This window comes from Peromyscus maniculatus, chromosome 14 (assembly GCF_049852395.1).
Source record: "Peromyscus maniculatus bairdii isolate BWxNUB_F1_BW_parent chromosome 14, HU_Pman_BW_mat_3.1, whole genome shotgun sequence".
Classification (NCBI taxonomy): domain Eukaryota; kingdom Metazoa; phylum Chordata; class Mammalia; order Rodentia; family Cricetidae; genus Peromyscus; species Peromyscus maniculatus.
This window is the reverse complement of record NC_134865.1, coordinates 38,666,570-38,687,766: the sequence shown is the minus strand read 5'-3', so window position 1 is coordinate 38,687,766 and position 21,197 is coordinate 38,666,570. Positions and strand designations below refer to the sequence as shown.

Genomic DNA, 21,197 nt, shown 5'->3' with positions numbered 1-21,197 from the left:
ACAGGTTATAGTCAACCGCACAGGGGAGGGCTACCCCATGCTCCCCAGCTAAACTACTCTGAAGGCTTGCTGTGCAGTGGACAGCTGTTCTGCTGCCTAGTTCTATGTCAGCATGACATAAGCTAGAGTCACCAGGAGGGAGCCTCAGATGAAGAAAATGCCTCCATAAGATCCAGCTGTAGGCAGGTCTGTAGGGTATCCCCGCCCCTCACCCCAACCCCCTCAGCTGAGGACTGAACCCAGGGCTTTAAGCTCTATAGGCAAGAGCTAAATCCCCATCGCCTGGCATTTTATTAATTAGTGATCAATGCAGGAGGGGCCAGCCCACGGTGGGTGGTGCTGTCCCTGGGGTTGTGGCCCTGGGTTCTATAAGAAAGCAGGTTGAGCAAAGCATGAGCAGCAAGTCAGCAAGCAGGGCCCCAGCTTGGCCTCCGCATCAGCTCCTGCTTCTAGGATCCTGCTCTGAGTTCCTCTCCTGACTTCTTCAGTGATGAACAGTGATGTGGAAGCACACGTCAAATACACCCTTTCCTTTCCAACATGCTTTTTGGCCACAATATTTCACACAGCAATAGCAACCTAGCTAAGTCCTACCTTAGTGCCACAGTCTCACACAATGACAACAAAACGCTGATTTCTTTTTTCCTTCCGGGCATGTGTTTCCTTAGAAAATACAATCATAACTGCTTTCTTCTTGGTTTGACATTCTACTAAGGCCCTGACACAAGCATCCTCTAGTCTGCACGCTGTCAGTCTTCTGTGCTGTGTTGTGCAGGTGTTGTGTTTGCAGACTCTGCCCAGCATGCACTCTCACACAGACCCCAGGTTTACAGAAGTGCTCTGGGGACTGAACAGCAGCGTGGCAGTGTGCTCTCTGATGCTCCCGTGCATGTAATTACTTTTGAACCAGCCAGGAACTTCACTGGATTCTTCAAGCAAAAGCAGCTTTAATTCATTAAAATCTGCAGTGTCATCAAGCTGGAGGGAATGTTAGCACAAATGGAGAAGTTAGAGCAGAGGCCTTCCAGCACTCCTGGGCTGTTTGGCTAAGTGCAGGCCTGTTGGCCTTGCAGCCCTCCTGTGTAGTTTTTATGGGTATTGTGGGTGGAGGGAGGGCTTCAGGATTTTAATACTCAGGATTTTGATCCTCTGTGATTGTTATTTTCAGGATTTTAAACCTCAGAGCTTTTGTCTTTGGGAACTGCAGGAGTGAAGTTTGGATTGTGTCTGGGAACAGTACTGGCCCAATGAAGCAGGACAGGCCTCATAACTTCTAATTACTCCAGTCATTGCCACAAGGTCAGGGTGGCACACAGCTGATGACAGTCCAAGGCCTTGAAAGCACTTGTGCCACAAGGCAACTTCCTTTTCCTGAAATTGCAGGTACCCAGGATGAATCAAACTGAACTGCAGGTGGTGGTTCCACAGCACATGGAGAGAGCCTGCATGAGAGCAGGACCTTTTCAGAGAACACTGGATCCAAAAATGGAGAGATGCATACTCCTGATCGTGTAAGTTAATGCCTGAAGTTCTCTCCACCGCTGCACAGGAGAACCTTCAGCTGGTAAGTACTCTGCAGAGCAGAAGAGGAAGAGCAAACAGTGTAGCTTGTGTGTCTGTGCAAGAGGGAGATGAAAGAGCAAGGCATTCCAAACCCAGCACTAAGCGAGGGGATCCATGGGAGCTATTCTAAGAATAGTTTTGTATTTGTTTGTGTATGAGATTTCAGACTAATGTTCTGTTCTTAACAAAAGTGAAACCAACAATCTTTGGATCTCACTGATCAAATGATAATGTTCTTCCAGAAGCTGGACCCTTCTCATCGAATCTCTGTTCTCTCTTGGCTGTATTGACAGCCCCACCAGCACAGTCACTGAACTATGCTTCCCCTGTTCTTTATCCTCTCTGGTAGACAGTCAAGGGGTGATGAACTGGGCATTTCTTCTACACACTTCCTTCTTGCTTGAGAGTGTCAGTTCACGTGGTCAACAAAACTCAGATTCAGTAAATATTTATTGAACACCAAGAAGTGCTGTGATCTATCTTATAACACTTGGGAAGTTTACTGGCCCCAGAGGAGGAAGCTACTTATATTTTTATTGGATATGATCATCACAAAGGTCACAGGGAAAGTTGTAGGCAGAACCAGAAATTCAACTCTAGCAAACATAGCTTTCTCCTAAAGAGCCCGAGTTAAGAGAGAGAGACTTGGTTTGAAACTTACTTATTGTGGGAACTTGAGCAAATTAGTCAACTTTCCCACAATTCTGTTTTGTACCTGTAAGATGTTAATGCTCTACTTTCCAGTGCCATATGTGGGTTATGAATAATGAGTGGTTAGACACACTAGCACCAAGTCAACCCTGGATGTTCCCTTCTTCTTCGTAAGGAAAAACCCAGGTCCCCTTAGGCACAGCACTTTCACATAAAAGAAGCCTCTGTACCATGTTAACCCCCGCCCAGTGTAGTTCTGTGTGTGTATACATAAACAAACACTCTTCTCATTGCTGGAGATAGAAGCCCAGATTCTCAGGCATGCTAAACCTGAGCTAAATTTCTAGACCCAAGCACTGGTAATATATACATAGACACTATACTATAAAACACATGGTCTTCAAATCATAATATTTAGTCATTTCATTATTGATCTGGAAGAGGAGAGCAAAGGCCAGTTACTGTGAATTCTAGAATGCAGAGAAGAGCCAATCCAAGCCATTGCCTAGTTTCACCTTACAAAGATGAGGGCAGAGAGAGGTAGAGATAAATTGTAACATTTCCCCAGCCTTCCAAACACAGTTCTCATTCACTAGTCAGCAAGTGTACATGCCAGGCACTGTTCCAGGGGCTAGAGAACCAGTGTGAGCAACATAGCCCAAGTGTGAGCAAGGGCTGGGGAGTTGATGGCTCCACTCTCTCCCTCCTGCCCTGCTGCCCTTTGTGGCACTTAGCCTTGGTGTAATAGTTCAGAGCAGAGCACAGAAAATTATGTTTTGGAGCAGCTAAGCTGTGGGTGACTTTACATTTTGGAAGAGGCCCTTTGTAGCCTGTAAAACCTGGAATGTCTCCCATTTGACCCTTTGTAGAACATATGCAGACTTTTGGTCCAGAGATCTATGCCATTCTCCAGATCCAGAACAAACAGTTGAAACCTAGCTGTTAGAGTCTTTTCTCCTATTAATCCTTTGCTATTTGTATGAAGAAAAATTAAGTATTATTTCCTACAATGTGACCAAGAATGGGCAGACACCCTGTTTATATTAATTTCATGGAATAATAATTCAGCTTTTTTTTTTAAGTCTTTGATTATTTGTTACTTTGTTTTCCTAGCCTACAACCTCTACATAAAATGCTGCTGTTCTCCAGTCAGATCTTTTGCCATTTCTCTTTTTTCATAAACTAAGTGGGCATCAGTAGATGATATTGCACAAATGGAGTCAACTTTCCCACAATTCTGTTTTGTACCTGTAAGATGTTAATGCTCTACCTTCCAGTGCCATATGTGGGTTATGAATAATGAGTGGTTAGACACACTAGCACCAAGTCAACCCTGGATGTTCCCTTCTCCTTTGTAAGGAAAAACCCAGGGGAGAAGAGAAGCAAGTCAGCTGTTACTGCCTTTGGTGGTTACTACTTCAAAATCTCTTAACCTTCTCAACTACATCCCTACTGTGTGCTCCTCATGGGGCTTACTTGTTAGACTAAGAGTTCTAGATGTTTCCAGCCCTTCTCCCTGGAGGGTGCACTCTGCCTCCTTTCCTTCCTGCTAGCCCAGACTTCTGCTTGCCCAGTGAGAGTCTCTGGCCAGGGGAGTCATTTTGGTGGTTTGGTGACTTCCACTCCTAAGAGTAATTTTGAGCTGTGGAGCTGAATCAGGAGCTGCTCCAGGTAACAAGGATACCAATGCCCACTTTGAACTTGTATATGTTGTCCTCATGTCGTCCTAGTGGAGAGTCCTGCCCAGTCACACTCACACTCAAAACACCTGCAAATGTGGAGTGGCATGGCCTGGTCATCCGCTGACTCATTCCAGCTCTTCCTCGGATTTGTTGTGGGACCTGGGCCAGCTGCTTGGATCCCCAATGCCTACATTACCACATCTGTAACATAAAGATAATTCAAACTTTCATTTCAGCTTCTGGAATAGAATTAAACTGTGTATGAACATTGATGTTCCCATGGCAACACTCATGTCAGGTATCTAGTATGTCACAGAGCAATACATTATTTATGATAAGCATTTGTAGAGTCTCCTGTCACAGAAGAAAAGACTCTTAGGGAAACCTAGAGGGCATACTTTCTCATTAATTTACACTCATTATCTTAGAAGGCTTCATCATGCTACTCCAAACTATCTGGTTCTCAATTTGCAGAATAAAATCACTTAGCACACCCTGGAGCCATTGAATCCACAAGCAATATGAAGTTTAAATAAAGAGGAAGAGACTAGCTTCCTACTGAAACCACAGAGGAGTCCCTGGGAGTGGCTGATGGGGGTGGAAAGGATCCCAACTCGGGACCATCTCAAAGGAACAGGAATGTCAGCTCTACAAAGCAACTTTATTGTAATGTTATGATCATTATTATTATTTGTGGAAAATATAAATCTACAAAAGGACAAAATATAATAATAACCACATCATTTACACATAAACAATATTAGCATCGTTTCATTGCTATCAAGCCTTCCCATCTTTTTCTAGACTTCCAAATATTCTATTCCTAGACTAGTTTCTCGTTTGTGATCACTTTTTCATCTTTTTTTTTTTTTTTTTTTTTTTTTTTTTTTTTTTTTTGGTTTTTCGAGACAGGGTTTCTCTGCGTAGTTTTGCGCCTTTCCTGGGACTCACTTGGTAGCCCAGGCTGGCCTCGAACTCACAGCGATCCGCCTGTCTCTGCCTCCCGAGTGCTGGGATTAAAGGCGTGCGCCACCACCGCCCGGCTTCGTTTGTGATCACTTTTACAAGTCATTATTATTATAGAAAGTAACTGGCAGAGTGCATCATCAGGATACAGCAATTTATGTAACCAATTCAAAATTACTTAAAATTTAGATTGTGCCTTGAATTGTCTGTTAATTAAAATCAATTCATTTGTTGTTGACTTAGGGTCTTCAATTAATTTCACTGAAACTTTGTCAAATCTACAAATATTTTTGTCCACCCATGTCATCACTTGTACTGTAATATTCTCTTCCATAGAAAGTTCTCTCTGTGGGTGAACTAGAACGAATACACCCAAAGCTCCTCAACAAATTCCCATGATACTCTCAACAGGAAAAGCACTTGTCTGGATTGTATTTTCCCATATTCTTTGGTCTCTTATATAAGACTTTTGCCTAAAATGTCATGCCCCCTTTCCAAATTTGTTGAAAAAATATTTTTTCTTTCTGATTCTTTATTCCTTCAACTGAGACACCATCTCTTTATTATAATACTAAACTCATTTCTATTATTTGTTTTTTATGCTATGTTTTATTTTCGATTGAAGTCTCACAATTTTTAGTACCAAAATTCCTTTAGAAATTCTGAGGATGCCAGAGTCTCTGTTGGAATGGAATCTATTGCTATTTAATGTATTAGGATGAAAAATTGAGCAAAGTTAATATTTTTAGCATTCCATTTTAAGGTTGTAATATGACATCTATCACATGTTAACAAAAACATCAAATTTATGTTTGCAAAGTAAAAGCTAGTTTAGTGAGAATAATGACATTGTTTTACATTTTAGCAACTCCCGTTGATGTCTGGTCTAAGGAAAAGCAGCTGGATTCATGCACTGACAGTGTTGCCCTGGGGAGACCAGCTTCACACAGCTGTGTGGTAGGAGAAGGGAGACCCTGGCAGCTGTCCTGGGCAATTTCAGGGATACCCAGAGATCCTCTGCCCACAATTGAGAACTGCAGTCCCAAACCTGCTCCATTTGCTCAGCATCTTTTCATATGATAGTTGTGCTTTGTTTTGTTTTTAATAAGAAATGAGAAGACAATGGTATTTCAACAGTACATGGAAATGCTTCAGTAACAGGCAGACATTTAGACTGCGTGGACAAAGGGAAAACATTTCCTTTGGGATATTTGGAAGCTAAGATGCTGTCTGAAGTAACACCATCATCGAAGAACATTGTTCTTTTCAGTAGCTTCTTTCAATAGATACTTAGGTTTCATATTTAAACACTGTGACTCAAAACTAGCAATTTTCTAAATGAAACAAAATTTTTCTTTGTGTGATTTTTGGCAAAACTCCATTTTGAATGCTGGCTCAGTTTCAAATAAGGGCTCTGTTCTTCCGAAATCCATTCCCTGGTCTGGTGACTTGGCATTCTTTGGTCTGTAAAATGGACGCTTTCATGCTTTGTTGCCTAAAAACATTCAATGTGTCTTGTTTTCACTTAATGAGCCCAGAAGTGGAACCAACTTCCACAGAACATCTTAAAGTAAGACTCAAGTTTGCTGTAGTAGGGCTCCGTGGATTCTCCATTCAGTGTCTGATACAGCATGAGCTCCAAGGATTGTTGTGTTCTTTGTTCTGCTGCGGTTTGATTACATGCACCGTGGAGAACAGAGGAACCCCTGAGTGAATTCGGAATGTTTCACATGGGCACAACATGTCAAGGACCCCAGTACCTCAGACCTATGGGTACGGCAAAGCTTCTTCCCTGATCTTTGTGTGGATGCTAATGTGTTCAGAAAACGTCCATGGAAGTTTCCTCCTCCTCCAGGATAGCTACAGTCTTAGACTTTTCCCCTTACAGAACCCCTACTGAGATGAGCTAAGCCTGCTTCCTGTTCAGCCATATCTAATAACCCCACTATTTCCTGTTGGTATCCGCCCTGCTTTCTGCCCTGGAGGGCCACTGGTGTGGTGGGACATACCTGTTTTTCTCTGACTATCCTCAAGTTCCGAGTTGTACCTCAACATGGCATCTCATGGTGTCAGGGAGATTTTCAGCCTGAATTTCAGAGAATGGGTTGTTATTGAACATAATTGTCTGTAGGGTTGAGAGGAGAAAACAAAAATGAATATAAAAATGCATTGGCAACACTTTAAGTGGAAAAGAAGTTATTATTGTTTTTAAATACCCTTAAAATAATAACAGGTATTTCATTTAAACATTGACACACCCTACCTGAAGACAGTCTTTCATTTACTTCTGGAAGGTCAAGGGAAAGAACATGTTAGACTCTTCCCAGATTATCCTATGGTGAGTCTTTTGGTGTAGATCTGGACATTGCTAGAACGATGGTTGCTGATGCTCATTCCTCTTTCCTGTCGCATTGAAAGGCTCAGTCTGAGCATTGTGACCTCCTGCATGACAAGGCCACTGGCTCTGTCTTGCAAAGTTGATTTTGGCTGCATTATTGATAGCTTTACTTTTCAAGGCCTTTATACTTTGATATCTCAAAAATAGATAATGAAAACCACGAAAGAATGCTTTGATGGGTATAGCTGATACTTAAACAATTGTTTATCAATTTCTTTTCAATTGAAAGTAAGCAGGACCGTGGCACTAAAATAATTGTTGAACTTAGAAATTGATTCTTGAGTGAAACCTCACCATCTTTGTGTTTAATTAGACTTCAGTTGCTCTAGTTAAAAAGGTCATCTAATTTTGGAAAAGTCAACTGGTTCTAATTGTGACAAGCTAATCATTCCTGAATTTTATTAGAAAAATTCAAGTGCTTTCCCCCCATGTGCTTGGTAACATTTATCCATACTTCATAACCATAACACTGACATGGGAACACACACACACACACACACACACACACACACACACACACACACACAGAGGTCATCAAGAAATAAGACAATCATCACTTATGGGTTAGGCTTTGCTTCTCACCTCAGCTTTATCACTGGGCATGCAAACATTTTAGGCTCTGTGCTTATGGTTTCCTTGGCTCCAGGAGTGAGGCTATGTTCCCCCAGGTCTATTAGAGGTCTTGCAGATTGAACCAGGAAACGTCTCTATAGCACACAGCGTCTCCAGAGATAGTGAGGTCATACATTAGTGACTTTGTTTCTAGAGAGCTGCATGATTGACAGGAGTTAAGGTGGCACAACTGGAAAGAACTCTGACCGTCCAGCTGCAGGTGTGTAGCTTGTTTCCCATAGCTGCAGGGCTGGGAGGTAACAGGGCTTTCGTATTCTTCCATGGTTCTCATGGAGAATGAAGGCGGGTTCTGGATTAAGTAAGCTGAGAATGAGAGGCAGGCTCCAGACATCCTGTGAAACATGCCAACTTCACTTACATACAATATTGGGGAAGTGACAAAAATATTTCTGCTAAGGATCATAGTCCAGAGCATCCCACATAGATTGCTCTTCAAACAGAAATTGGGTTATTATTTTTTCACTCCTGATGAAGTAGAAAGGCCAGTGGTCTTTTAAAGAGTAACTATCACCTTTAGTTTTGTGGCTTTTCTCACACATCTTCATGGGTATTTCAGACATAGATTACCAGTTTATTTCCAGTTGCTCAAAATATGATTGAACAAGCTTTGCAGTAAAATAACTGCCTAGGTTGTCACGTTCCCTTGGGCACCTCTGAAAGAAAAGGGGAGACTATGTCCAAATTTAGAATCAGGGAAAGAGGGACAGAGACAGAGGGATGCTATCGAAGCTTCTGGTATTGTAACTGCAGCTGCAGTTGCCCTGATAAAGCCAGGCAGATGGAAACTAGCCTGAGCTGGAGCCTTGATGGACAGGTGGAGGAAAAAGGCAGCAGCTGCAAGGGACTCATCGTCCTGTCTTAACAACAGCTGAGTGTGGCCATAATGAGTTGGATCTGTTCCTTGGTGTCTCCAGATCCCCCCCTCCAAAAAAAAAGTTTGTGCTCTTATTTTAGATAGATTGGCCACAGTGAGCATTTGAGAGATCTCCGTGCCTTCCCAAAGCCTCTAGGATATGACTCATGACAACAGAATTCTAAGAGAAAGCCAAGTCACTTATGGGGACTTGCAGAAAATGACATTCTATTTCTATATCCAAGGCCACACTAGTTCCTCTGAAGCACTAGTTGGGGGGCTCTTTGCTGTTCTGTTAATGATGGGGACATTCCCAGGACTGACCAAGATGGTCGATCTACAAGGCTGGAGGCAAAGCCAGGGAGTGGCTAGCCAGCAACTTTTCTCTTCCTCTTCGTCCATGTTCTTGTGCTCTGAAGGATGGATTTGATCAACTTCTTTCCCCAAAGTGAGAGTAAAGGGTGGATGCTTTCCTCCTCCCCCTCCTTCTCCTTTTCCTTCCCCTTCTTCTTTTTGACAGGGTCTGGCTATGTACCTCTGTCTTGGCTACACATGTATGTTCTCCCTGCCTCAGCATTCCAAGTTCTGAGACTCCAGGAATGTACCACCACACCTGGCCCAGGAGTGTCTTTATGAGGATACTAAGGAACAAACTGTAGTCATAAAATGGTAAATATCAGTGAGCCTGGTGGGGAGGTATTTGGAGCAGCAGGGAAAATGTTATTGATTTCTCTGGCTGGCTCTTCCTCTGAGGGAAGCTGGTCCCTGTTTGTTTCCAATAAGCTGGAAGATGCCTCCCTCATAACCTCCTTGGAAGTCATACTTGCATGTCTGCTGTGTGTCACAATAAATGGCCGAGAAGAGGAGACATTACCTAATTTCCAGTCTGACTCTGTCTCAAAGATTGGATCTATTAGATTTTCCAGGGCATAGAATGGTGTTTCCTAGTAGATGTCTATCCTGGATTGGGGTAGGGCATTCTATCTGCAAGGGGCATTGGTCTATGTCTTTTCTGTTATAAAGAAAGCAAAACAACATTTTGTTACGTAAGTTGCAGCAGAAGTAGCAAAGTACATTGAGTAGGGAACTGCTTTTAGTCCATGTGTCTAGGAAATGCATAACTCTTGTTGTAGTAACAGTGCCTCTTATATACTATGGACTTTCTTGTCTTGGCTTTGCATAAATTAGCAGGAAGCACCCCTTCCCTGTAATCCCTTATCTCCCTGAAAAATCACCAATTAGGGACACCTGATCTCTCTAACAATAGCATCCTACTTCGTAGATGACAGTCTGTGTATTCTAGGTTGAAAATTAAAAGGTACATTGCTTCAGAAGGAATATGGCTTACAATCAGCCATATTTGAACATTTGAACAAAAATGTTTTGAAATGGAAAAAAGGAAATAATCAGTTTCAACTGGGGAAGGAAACTATATTCACAGTAACAATAACAGTAGCTCTGTTTATTCAACTACTCACTTAGGCCCAAATATACACCAGCGCCTCATGTGAGATGGAAATGTCCTGGTTTAAATGGGAGAGAATTTGGGAGAGAAAGGTTCTGTGACAGCATCACTGTTGATAGAATAACACCTCTTGTAAATAATTTACTAGTGGTCATTTGCATAATGAGTGTTTATCTTATAGTTCAAGAAAATTTCAAACTGGAACCCTTACATAGAAGTGATAACCTATTTCCTGATTAAACAGCAATAAGCCGCAATAAAGGGCAGCTATGGGGATTGACATCGTCAGCATGTTCTTAGTGTTGGGTATGTGTGTTGAAATACATTTCACAAGCATTTCTGGAGGCGAATTTAGACTTTTTGAAATACTGCACATTTTTAGTGATTTCTGATGGGGAAAGTTCAAGAAAGCTTTATTACGCCCTGATATATTCAGCTGAGTTCAGCATAGAAAATCTTTCTAGCTGGGAATGACATGGCAGAGGAGAGAAACAAAGATGAGGTTAAACAGACCTTTGCTCTCAAAGGCCCTTCCAACCTGGAGAGAGAGGGGGAAGAGATAAGGGAGGAGGGCAGAGGGGGAGAAAGGGAGAAAGGGAAAGAGACAGGGAGAGGGGAGGAGAGAGAGGGAGATCGGGGAGAGGGAGAGAGAAAGTTGGGTGAGCAGGGAGCATAGACTCTTTTTTGTTTGTTTTTTGTTTTTGAAACAGGATCCCACTATGTAGCTCTGGCTGTCCTGGAACTCACAGAAATCCACCTGCCTCTGTCTCCCGAGTGCTGGGACTAAAGGCTACACACCTGGCTAGAAGACATGGATTCTTAACCAAAATGCCAGTGTTGTGATGGACTTACAGTTCTGGACTGGCGAGGAGAGACAGCAAAGTCTAAATGTGAAGATTGGGGACAGAATTTATGCTGACAGTAGCAACAGTGCCAGGGACAGCTGAGAATTTTAAGATTCTATTGCAGTCTAGACATTTTTTTAAAATGTCGTTTTCTCTACTCCTTGCTATGAATGTTTGTGTTGCCTCAGATTTATAGATTGAAATCTTCCTTTCCAATATGTTGATATTAGGTGAATTTTTAGAAGGTGAGAAAGCTGTGAGGATGGGGCCATCTAGAATGTGTTTAGTGGGACAGGAGAGCTGACCTGTCTCCAAGTGTGATGATAAACAAGAAGGCAGATTCGGATAACCAGACCTAAAGTCTCCCTGTGCCTTGAATTTGGACTTTCAAGCCTCCAGAATTATGACAAATAACTATTCGTTATTTAAACTACCTAGTCTATGGTATTTGTTATGGGAACCTAGAGCGCCCCTCCCCGCCCCCCACATACAAATCTAAGAAGAAACTATTATCCTAAGATATAACATGGCTTAGAAAAGTTAACACAGGGAGAAAAAAGTATACCCAAGATTTTGAGTTTGGTCTGTCTATAGCAGAATCCATGTCCTTTCTACTCTACCACACAGAGTGCCATTCTGAAAACAAAATGACATTTTTAGAGATAGCACCTTCCCAGTACTGGCTATTAATCTGTGACATCTATGCAATTTTTATTGCTTTTATAGAATTTTCATATAAAAACATCAGGAAAAGTCCTTTGTACAGAATAATTGTCTTTGATAACATAGTCACTTTAAATATAGTAATGATTCCAAAATGAATATGGAAATTGGATGTTTTCCAAGTAAAATATCACCGTGTGACAGTTTTTCATGGTCATTCAAAAGCCATAGGGTGGGAAGGTGGGTGCCTTGTGCCCAGCAGGTGTGAGAGCCACGTGGAGACTCACTCCCGAGTCTCCTGGGGCCCGGACATGCCGACCTGACCTAGTGATCCCAGCCAGCTGGGCCTTTTCCAATCCAACTGGGAAAAGACTGGAATTCCATCCAACCATTCTCAGGGGCAAAGCAGCTCACACACACTTGCAGATCACATAAAAGGTTTGTGTTTCATGACCTCTTTTCTAGAACCATGCACTTTAAGGAGAATTCTTCTCTTAGGAAAAATATGCACATTTTGGGGAGTTTTTGTTTGTTTTTGTTTTTGCCATGTTTCAAATGGCTACATTTTCTGTGACACACATTCTGTGTTAATTTAATTACAAAAGCTGTTATATAAAAAAATCTTAAGAAGATAGAAAGACTGCATAATCATTTATCGATGGGTTCAAATCAACTACTTTTATTGAAAAGAATAAAAATTGTATGAAATTGGAAGTCATTTGGGAATATGCTGTGTTTATAGTACACAAAGACAATTAAAAATCTCACAACATGGCCGTTTTCATCCTTCTGTGAAGAAGTTTAAAGAACTATACATTTTGATCATATTCTTACTTTAGAATCTGATAGCAAGAAATAATTTTCAGTCAATGAGACAATGTTCTAGAGATGCAGTACACATATGAACACCAAACCCACAGGATATAACTTAAAGATAATTTTGTGTGATCATCAGAAATGCCTACCTGTGGTATTGGGCCAGGCTACTTTCAGTGTTTCAAAGTGTCAAAATATAAAAGAAACCACTTTTGGTTTTTGTTGGAACTTGTTGGCTACAGAATTGATGGTTCAAGTTCCCATCTGAAGCCATGGGCACCAGGATATTTCCAAGATGGCTGCCATAGTTCAAAGGATGATTAATGCCTCTACTCTGTGACTGTGTTTTAAAATTTTAGTCTTTCCAATGGAGTTCAAGTAGTGCCAGCCATCTTATATTAGTCAGACCCTGGGGAATTTTATTGTTATTTTGAACCAGATCTATTTTTGTTTAATTCTATGAGAACCACACATATTTTGTACCTTTGCCAGAAAATTATTTTCCAATGACTATTACTCAATTCTAAGTACATTCTACATTTTTGCACTGACGGGTGTGGTAGGGATGAGTTTAGTTAAAATTTTATTTTACATTGATATAATGTAGCCTGGACGTGTGTGTGTGTGTGTGTGTGTGTGTGTGTGTGTGTGTGTGTGTGTGTGTGATAGGACAGCTGGCAAGAGTCACTTCTTGACTTCTGCTGTGTAGCTTCCAGGATGGAACTCAGGTTGCTAAGGCTTGGCAGAAAGAGCACTGACCCGTTTAGTCATCCTTCCAGCTTTATGTTTAAAATGTCATTAAAACCTGGGATTGTACACACCTGTAATCTCAGCAGTTTGAGGCAAGGATCGCAGGTCTGAGAACACCCTAGGCTCTATAGAGAGATCTTGTTTCAGAATGTACTCCCCCCTCAACCAAAACAATGCTTTTCTCCCAAGGTCAGTTATGTTCATGCACAGAGAAAAATCTGTTAACAGCATTTGTTCCTATTCTCAACATAAAATCAGACAAACAAACAAACAAACAAACAACAACAAAACTCCAGACGTTTTGACATCTCGCTTTTGAAGCATGATGTTTTGAGTCTGTTCTCAGAGGTGGTAAGACCTCTTGCTCTGCTCTGCTGGGTGACTCTTGACCTTGAGAAAAGTTGATCATTCTCAAGGGCAACAAAACTTTACTCAGGGAACTGGGAGGAAAATATCTTGTTATAAGAAAGAGCCTCTGAGTGTCTTAGGCACTCAGGGGTCATGGATGCTATATTCCACTCTGTAAACAGCAGTCTAAGTACAATCTTTCAAAAATGATGAATCCGGGGCCAGGGGAGGGGGGACCACAAAGCTTTTATAATGGTAACTTCAAAGCACTAAGAAACAAAACAAGACAAAAAAAAAGGGGGGGGGGTGAAGTATTTAAAAAAGAAAAAAGTTATATAAGATAAACCCTCTTGCCAAAAACCAATAAAACACTAAAAAAAGTGTCTTGTTTTTGTAAAATATAAGAAAAAAGATAATCAAATCTTAGTGGCTCAGGACACTGTCTGCTCATGAGAAGTATGTTCAGCCTTTTTGCAGCATGGTGTTGTCATCTATAAAGTTTACTCTTGGGGATGAAATAGCAGTTGCAAAACAAACAAACTGAAACAACCGCCCACATACAAAGTCTCAAAATATTTTAAGTTGGTTTATGATTTTGTGTTTGATCTTGTGCAGTCTACAGGCCATGAGCTGCAGAGACCCTCAATAATCCTGCTTACATTAAAAAAATCTCAAAGTAAGAAAATTACATATTTTTTAAATAAAAACTCAAATAATATGGAGACATGTAAAACTGGATGAATCCCTCCCCTTTCTTTATTTGTAATCACCAGTCCATTTTTCCAAGGGGAGAAACTGTTAGTAATTGCTTGATTACCCTACGATAAAATGGACTGCCTCCCTGGATAGTGGCATATGTGTGTGTTTATTTGTGTGTGTGAGTTCAGGTATATACTTACATTTCTTCCAATCGTATCCAATTTTTAAATGTATCATTAGAAATATAGTTTCTTATATCAACACACAGGAGGTTACTACTCTTTTGTAAAAATTTTTATAACTTATTTTGTTAAGATTAATTTTATCTTTATGTATATATGTTTCTGTTTCTGTGTGTGTGTTTGTGCACAGGCATGTGAAATACCTACAGAGGTGAAAAGAGAGTGTTGGATCCCCTGGAGCTGGAGTTGCAGGCAATTGTGAGCTACCTAACATGAGTGCTAAGAACAGAAGGGTCCTCTCTAAGAGTAACGTGTGCCAGGCAGTGGTGGCACACGCCTTTAATCACAGCACTCAGAAGGCAGAGCCAGGTGGATCTCTGTGAGTTTGAGACAGCCTAGTCTACAGAGTGAGTGTGCTCTTAATGGCTGGGCCATCTTTCTAGCCCTTAGCTTACTCTTTTTAGTAGCTACAAAGTACTTCATTGCATATATGTGATCAAACCTCTATATTAATGAATTTTCAAGTTGTTTCTAATTTTTTGAGTGAAGCCATAAAGACTTCAACGTTGCATAGTTGTAAAAAAAAAAAAGGCCATGTTTTAAATTTTGATAGGCTATTCTCTAATTTGCTCCATGAATTTAATTCTCACCAATACTGAGAGTTACTATGTCTCTAGAAGAGTAGAGCTTTGTAAATCAATGTTTTTTGTTTGTTTGTTTGTTTTTTGAAATCTTTTTATGCTAGGAGTTGAACTAGGGTGTCACAAAAGCTAGACAAGCCCTCTACCACTGAGACATAGCACCAGACCTTATAAAATTATTATTACTATTAAATTTTTTAGTGTGTGTATTTTTGTTTTTTGAGACAGGGTTTCTTTGTGTAGCCTTTGCTATCCCCGACTGTCCTGGAATTTCCTGTAGGCCAGGCTGGCCTTGAACTTAGAGATCTGCCTGCTTCTGCCTCCCAAGCGCTGAGATTAAAGGCATGCACCACCACTGCCCAGCGTTTTTCACTTTGTATTTTGAAGAGCTCCTTCAGTTGCCAAGACTCCATTGAACTTTCAGTCCTCTGGCTTCTGTTTTCCAAAGTAACTGGTATGATAGGTCCATACTGCTGGGTAAGGCATCTTTTCAAGGAGTACATTAAAATAATAATGTTTATATTTAAAAAACAATCTGCAGGTGAGGGTGGGAAGGATTTAGTGGGTATGGAGTCTCAGTTTTGCAAGCTGAGAAGAGTTATGGTGTCTGCTAGGACAATGATGCTGATGTACACACCACCACTGCACAGTGCTCTTCAAAATGATTGGTTTGCCGTGCAGTTGAGTGGCAGGCCACTTGACTAGTAAGCATGAGGCCCTAGGCTTAGACACCTAGCACTGTCAAAAACCAAAAGCAAAAAAGAGAAGGTTAAAATGTTTACTTTACTCATACTCCAATACAAAGATAATATACACAACTATGGATCTATAGAGAAATTGAGAAAACATCTACTTATATTTCAAAATAAAAAAAGCACCTCTGCCAGAAACCTAGCTGAATACTGCAGGGCCACTCACTGACACTACATGTACAGTCATTTAACCTCAGAATTTAGAGATCCTGGTCCTAGGCGTAAGCTGAAACTAAAGTGCAAGTGACTAACATCAGCCCCAGTTATTGTTCATTCTGCTGCGGGACAGTTACCCACGGTTTGAACAGCTGCCAAGAACACTACTTCCCTGTCCTCTGGGGCTAGGAGTCTCTGGAGATAAAGCCCATGTTTGTGCCTTGAATGCATATGGCAAAAATGAAGACCACAGTGAGAGCCCAAGAGCCTACGTCAACCTCTGACACTGATTTGATTTTTCATCCCTTACAGCTACTGAGGGCAAGAGGGAGAGGGAGTGGACAGTCACGGAACCCTGGGAAAAGCATGGCACTTTAGCCGCAGTGACTTTGATGTGCAGATGTGGATTACCAGGGCAGAAGAGTCACTGTTACAAAAAACACGTTTGTCTTGGGAAGGTAACTGTCAATGAGTGCTGGAGAAATCGGTTAGTGTTTCCCAGACAGTCCGTTCTCGGTTATGTGGTGGACGTCAGACAGCTGCTTGCTGGCAGGTTTTACATTAGCACAGAGCCGTCTCCACTTTAGGTGGTCTGTCAGGGTGACTTGGGGTGGGGGAGGATATTTTGGAAGTCATAAAAAGAGAAGAGAGGATTTTTTTTCCCCCTAAAGCATGAGGCCCTGGGGTCATCTCAGAGGGCTCAGACTCTACCAGGTGGCTTATTCCAGGTGACTCCCATACTCAGCTAAGGCTGAAAACCCCATGCTCCAGTTTCTGTGTGCACAATCTTTGGCAAGGCTTGCCTTCACCAGCTCCACAGGAATTTGGTTTAGCAGGAGTGATACTGCTTCCCCCACTGCCCAGACCCATATCGTAGATCAAATCCAGGGCTTAATCCATGGTAGGCAAATACTCCACCACTGAGCTAAATTCCCAGCCAGACTGGTCCTGAGTTTGTGTCCTCTTGTCTCACCATTCCAAATACTAGTGTTACAGGTGTGTGCCTCCAGGCCTGGCTCCAACTCTCCATGCCTTGTATGACTCTCAGGGGAAGCTGACACACATAATTTCTGCACATGTGACTACTGTATACTATCTACATCTCCAGTGTTTTATCTTTAGCACTTCTGATTCTCAATAAACCTGGTCCTCTGGGCCTCGTCCCTGAGGTTCTTTACCCTAGAGTAGTAACTGCTTCTGAAACATACCCAAGATGCTCACTTGTCACCTATGATGAATGGTTCCAGAATGACCAGTGAAGTCCTGACTGTAGCCAGACAGCACAGAGACTGGATCATGGCTTCTCCACTGCATGCCTTCAGTCACAAAGCCTGGAGTCATGCTTCAGAAAGCAAGAGCATCACATTTAGCCCTGTCACCAACATCAAAATGTGTTGTCGGGACTGCCTTGCAGTTCACAGTTAACTATTTGCCTGCCGTGAATTTTAAAGTGTTCTTTAACTAAAAGATAATTAGTCCTCCTAGGTTCAATTCTCAGCACCCACATGGCAGCTCACACCTGTCTGTAAGTGCAATTACAGGGCTTCTGACACCCTCACACAGACAGACATACAGACACCCATGAACACAAAATAAAAATGAAAATGAATTATTAAAAAAAAGAATAATGACTAGGATCAAGATGCATGATGTGAAAGACACAAAGAATAAATAAAAAGAAAGTTAAAAAAAGAATTAAAAAATAATTAACCCTTGACAGGCATGGTGGCACATGACTCTGATAAGAGCAATTGAGCGGCAGAGGCAGACGGATCTCTGTGAGTTCGATGCCAGCCTAGTCTACAGAGTGAGTTCCAGGACAAGTCCTCTGAACTTTGCATTTGTACTTTTCCATTTAAAGGCGTGTCCTTATTATTTTATTAACATTATTTTTTTAAACCACGCTCAAGTTAATGTCACTGACAGATGGCAAGCATGTGTGCGTTCCATGATTTGAGCTGTCAAGAGAAGTGTTAAGTGTGCTCACGTCTGAATCAGATCCCTCCCTCTCACGCTTGGCGGTTTCCCCTGGCTCACCTGGAACTCTGAGGCCGCTGTGAATGAGCATAGCTCCATGGTGGTGATAAAAGTGAACCTAGTTCAGACTCCAGCCCTGCTTCTTAGTGCTGGGTGATCTTAGGCAGTAACTCAATCCTGCAGGATCTTAGTTTTGTTTGTTTTCCTTCAGAAAGTGAAATTATGACACCTCCCTCCAAGAATTGCTTTGACAATGATGAAGTAAAATTTAGAAGTATTTAGCCCCTTGGCAAGGTGCTCAGTAAATACTGCTTCCCTTTTTCATTTAATAGATGATTTGAAAATTGGGAGTGTGAACATTTTTCTAACTGCTCCAAATAGGTATGAGAAAGAAAACCAATTCTAATGAATGTTTTTCTAACCCTGAGAAGGTCATTCACCTAAGGGTGGCTGGGTTACATGGAAGCTTCTGGAGGTGTTGGGCAGGGGGCACTCTGGGTGTTTGTTGGGTAGGAGCCAGGTAGAGGTAGGGCCAAGGCCAAGGAAGAGGCCCAGGGTGAAACCAAGGAGATGAGCCAGCGCCAAGGAGAGACGCATGCCAGTGTTCCAACGTCAGCACTGAGCAATAGCAGCAGACCTCGGACAACCTGGGTATGATAAGAGGAGGCCAAGGGTGAGTGTGGGGGTGGAGGGAAAGATAAGGAGAATAAGGCTGCATTGGGAGGGTGGTGGAGCTTGGCCAGAGATCCCAGTAGTCAGACCCAGGCCAAGGTGGTCATGAGACAGTTATTACCACTGGCCTTTCAGAATCTTTCTGGTCTTCCTATAAGAACATGGCTAAGCTTTTGTCCCTATATTTTCTCCTGTCACAAAACAAAACAAAAACCAAGTGTAAATGTGTTCTTTTATTTAGATACTATTCTAGGAAGAGTTGGATAAATTAACTCTGAAATCTCAATGGTTCAACATAACGAAGGTGTATTGTAAGCTCATATCATGGTCCTCTCTGAGTCTGAGGAGATGCTCAGGGTCATCAGGCACTAGGGTCCTCTGCTCAGATGGTTCTACCACCCCCAAGCAGGGATTTGTAATTTGATCTGTTTCCTTGATATTGGGATCTCATTCTGCCACTCAGAGTGATCTGAAACTCACTGTGTAGTCCAGGATAGCTTCAAACTCATGGCAATTCTCCTGCCTCAGTCTCCTAAGTGCTGAGATTACAGGTATAAACCACCATGCCTGGCTCTTCTCTGTTTTCCTTCTTCCCTTTTTGCCATGCATTCTTTTGGGCAATTCAGTGAAGTTTCAGCAGAATGTCTTCAGCTGTGTACAATAAAATACACAGCATTACAAAGGCTGGTTAGAGGTTTTATACTGTTAAAATGATAAAAATTATTATTATTAAATAGATGTGAACACTGCTATGCAAGGAGTCATTGTGAGTCTGAGTTCTGACCATCAGAATCACCGTACTGACATAAGGTGGTACCTTTAGGCTCTGTTTAAATGAGAGAAATAAATGTGTTATCTTGCTTGAAGCCATTGTTACTTAAGGAGCTGTCTCTTTCTTACAGCTGAGCCCAATTCTAAATCATACATAGATGGAGGCATTTGGGACTTTGAATATGAACTAAGTCAAGATGGCATCTTAATCTAATTGATACAGAAGCACGTGGGAGCTGGAGACAGTAACAAACTGGAGGCACCTGGGAACAGCTCAAGACAGAGGGAAACGTGATGAAATCATTCTCTTTAAAACATGGTAGGGTGACAAGCACTTTTTCTGAAGAGCTGGAAATAATTGGAGACAAAAGGAAAATCTGTTTGTTTTGTACATATAAATAGGCCTTTCCTGCGCAGCTTGTCTGGGGCAGCTTTATTTGGGTCAGGCTGCTGGGACTGCTTGCAAACACAGGCCTGAACTTTTGGAGGTGGCAGAAATCAAGGCCCAGCCTCCTACATGACAGTTATAGGACAGGGAATTCTAAGCCATAGGAAATGCCAATGTCTATGACACCTAGTTTGAAATCTCCACCACAGTCACATTATGTTTACAGGATGGGCTCATGGGAAGTTAAGCACTCGGAGCTAAACATGCCACCTGGTCACTTGTGTGGCATCAGATAGAATTCATTTTTCATGTGACTAGTCATGTTAAGCACAAGGGAAGTGCTGTGAGGGATGAGGGTTAACATATGTTCTCTTTTTTTTTTTTTTTTTTTTTTTTTTTTTTTTTTTTTTTTTTTGGTTTTTCGAGACAGGGTTTCTCTGTGTAGCTTTGCGCCTTTCCTGGAACTCACTTGGTAGCCCAGGCTGGCCTCGAACTCACAGAGATCCACCTGGCTCTGCCTCCCGAGTGCTGGGATTAAAGGCGTGCGCCACCACCGCCCGGCAACATATGTTCTCTTATTACCAACTTCAACTCATGCCAAATTTGAAGGCTTAGCCAAGAGCATCTCCCTGGTCAAGACTGGCTCTACAATGGGCCTAAACTTCCAGGGATGGCAAAAAGTAAAAAAAAAAAAAAAAAAAAAAAATCAACAACAACAACAAATCAGACCCTTCCACTAAGACAATGTGACAGAGAGGGCTCTTCAGATTCCCAGCTAGCTCTGGGAGGCCCAGTAGCTTGAGGATAAGCCCTTCAGTCTGGAGGTCAGAAGTAAATGGATAGCTTTGCCAGTCATCATATTCTGCACATAGGAAGATTCTATTTAGAGTTTCACTTTCTAGGCAGGTAACAGCCTAGACTGTTCCAGGCATTCACATTTCACAGCCCAATAAGCATAGGGAGCTTAGATGAAGTTCTGTCAGGAGACAGACAGGTTAATTTTGTAGTCTGAATAAGCCACAGTAGGTTCAGTTGGTGGCACTGGCAGACACTTCAGTGTCGTCTCTCTGTATTGTCAGATAGCCAGGGAAACACAGTAACTATTGGTTTTGGAAAGACAAGTGGGTAAGAAGAAAGAAAGGAGGGAAAGAAGGAAGAAGGAAGGAAAAAGGATAGAGCATGAAATGTAGAACTAGTCTTTTAAATATAATTTGTAATTTTTAGGAGGTCTATCTAGGATAACTCATAAAGAAAAAAAAAATATAGGCTACCCAAAGAAAGTTATAGGAAAAAAAGTTGTAAGGGATGGGGAAAGGAGACATTGAT

General features: G+C 41.8%; 2 long non-coding RNA genes across 3 annotated transcripts in view; one reads left to right on the top strand and one right to left on the bottom strand.

Annotated features, from left to right (window-relative positions):
• LOC121822365 (uncharacterized) overlaps window positions 1-21,197 on the top strand; it is a 70,926-nt gene that overhangs the window by 36,399 nt on the left and 13,330 nt on the right. For both annotated transcript variants that reach the window (XR_006063409.2, XR_006063413.2), the window contains exon 2: window positions 1,384-1,564. This is a non-coding gene — a long non-coding RNA (uncharacterized LOC121822365). The remainder of the gene's footprint in view (window positions 1-1,383; window positions 1,565-21,197) is intronic.
• On the bottom strand, window positions 1,481-6,990 carry LOC143268440 (uncharacterized). The gene is made up of 3 exons (XR_013044347.1): window positions 6,872-6,990; window positions 3,983-4,097; window positions 1,481-1,573 (listed from the first exon to the last, which is right to left on the bottom strand). It is a non-coding gene; the product is annotated as an uncharacterized LOC143268440 (long non-coding RNA).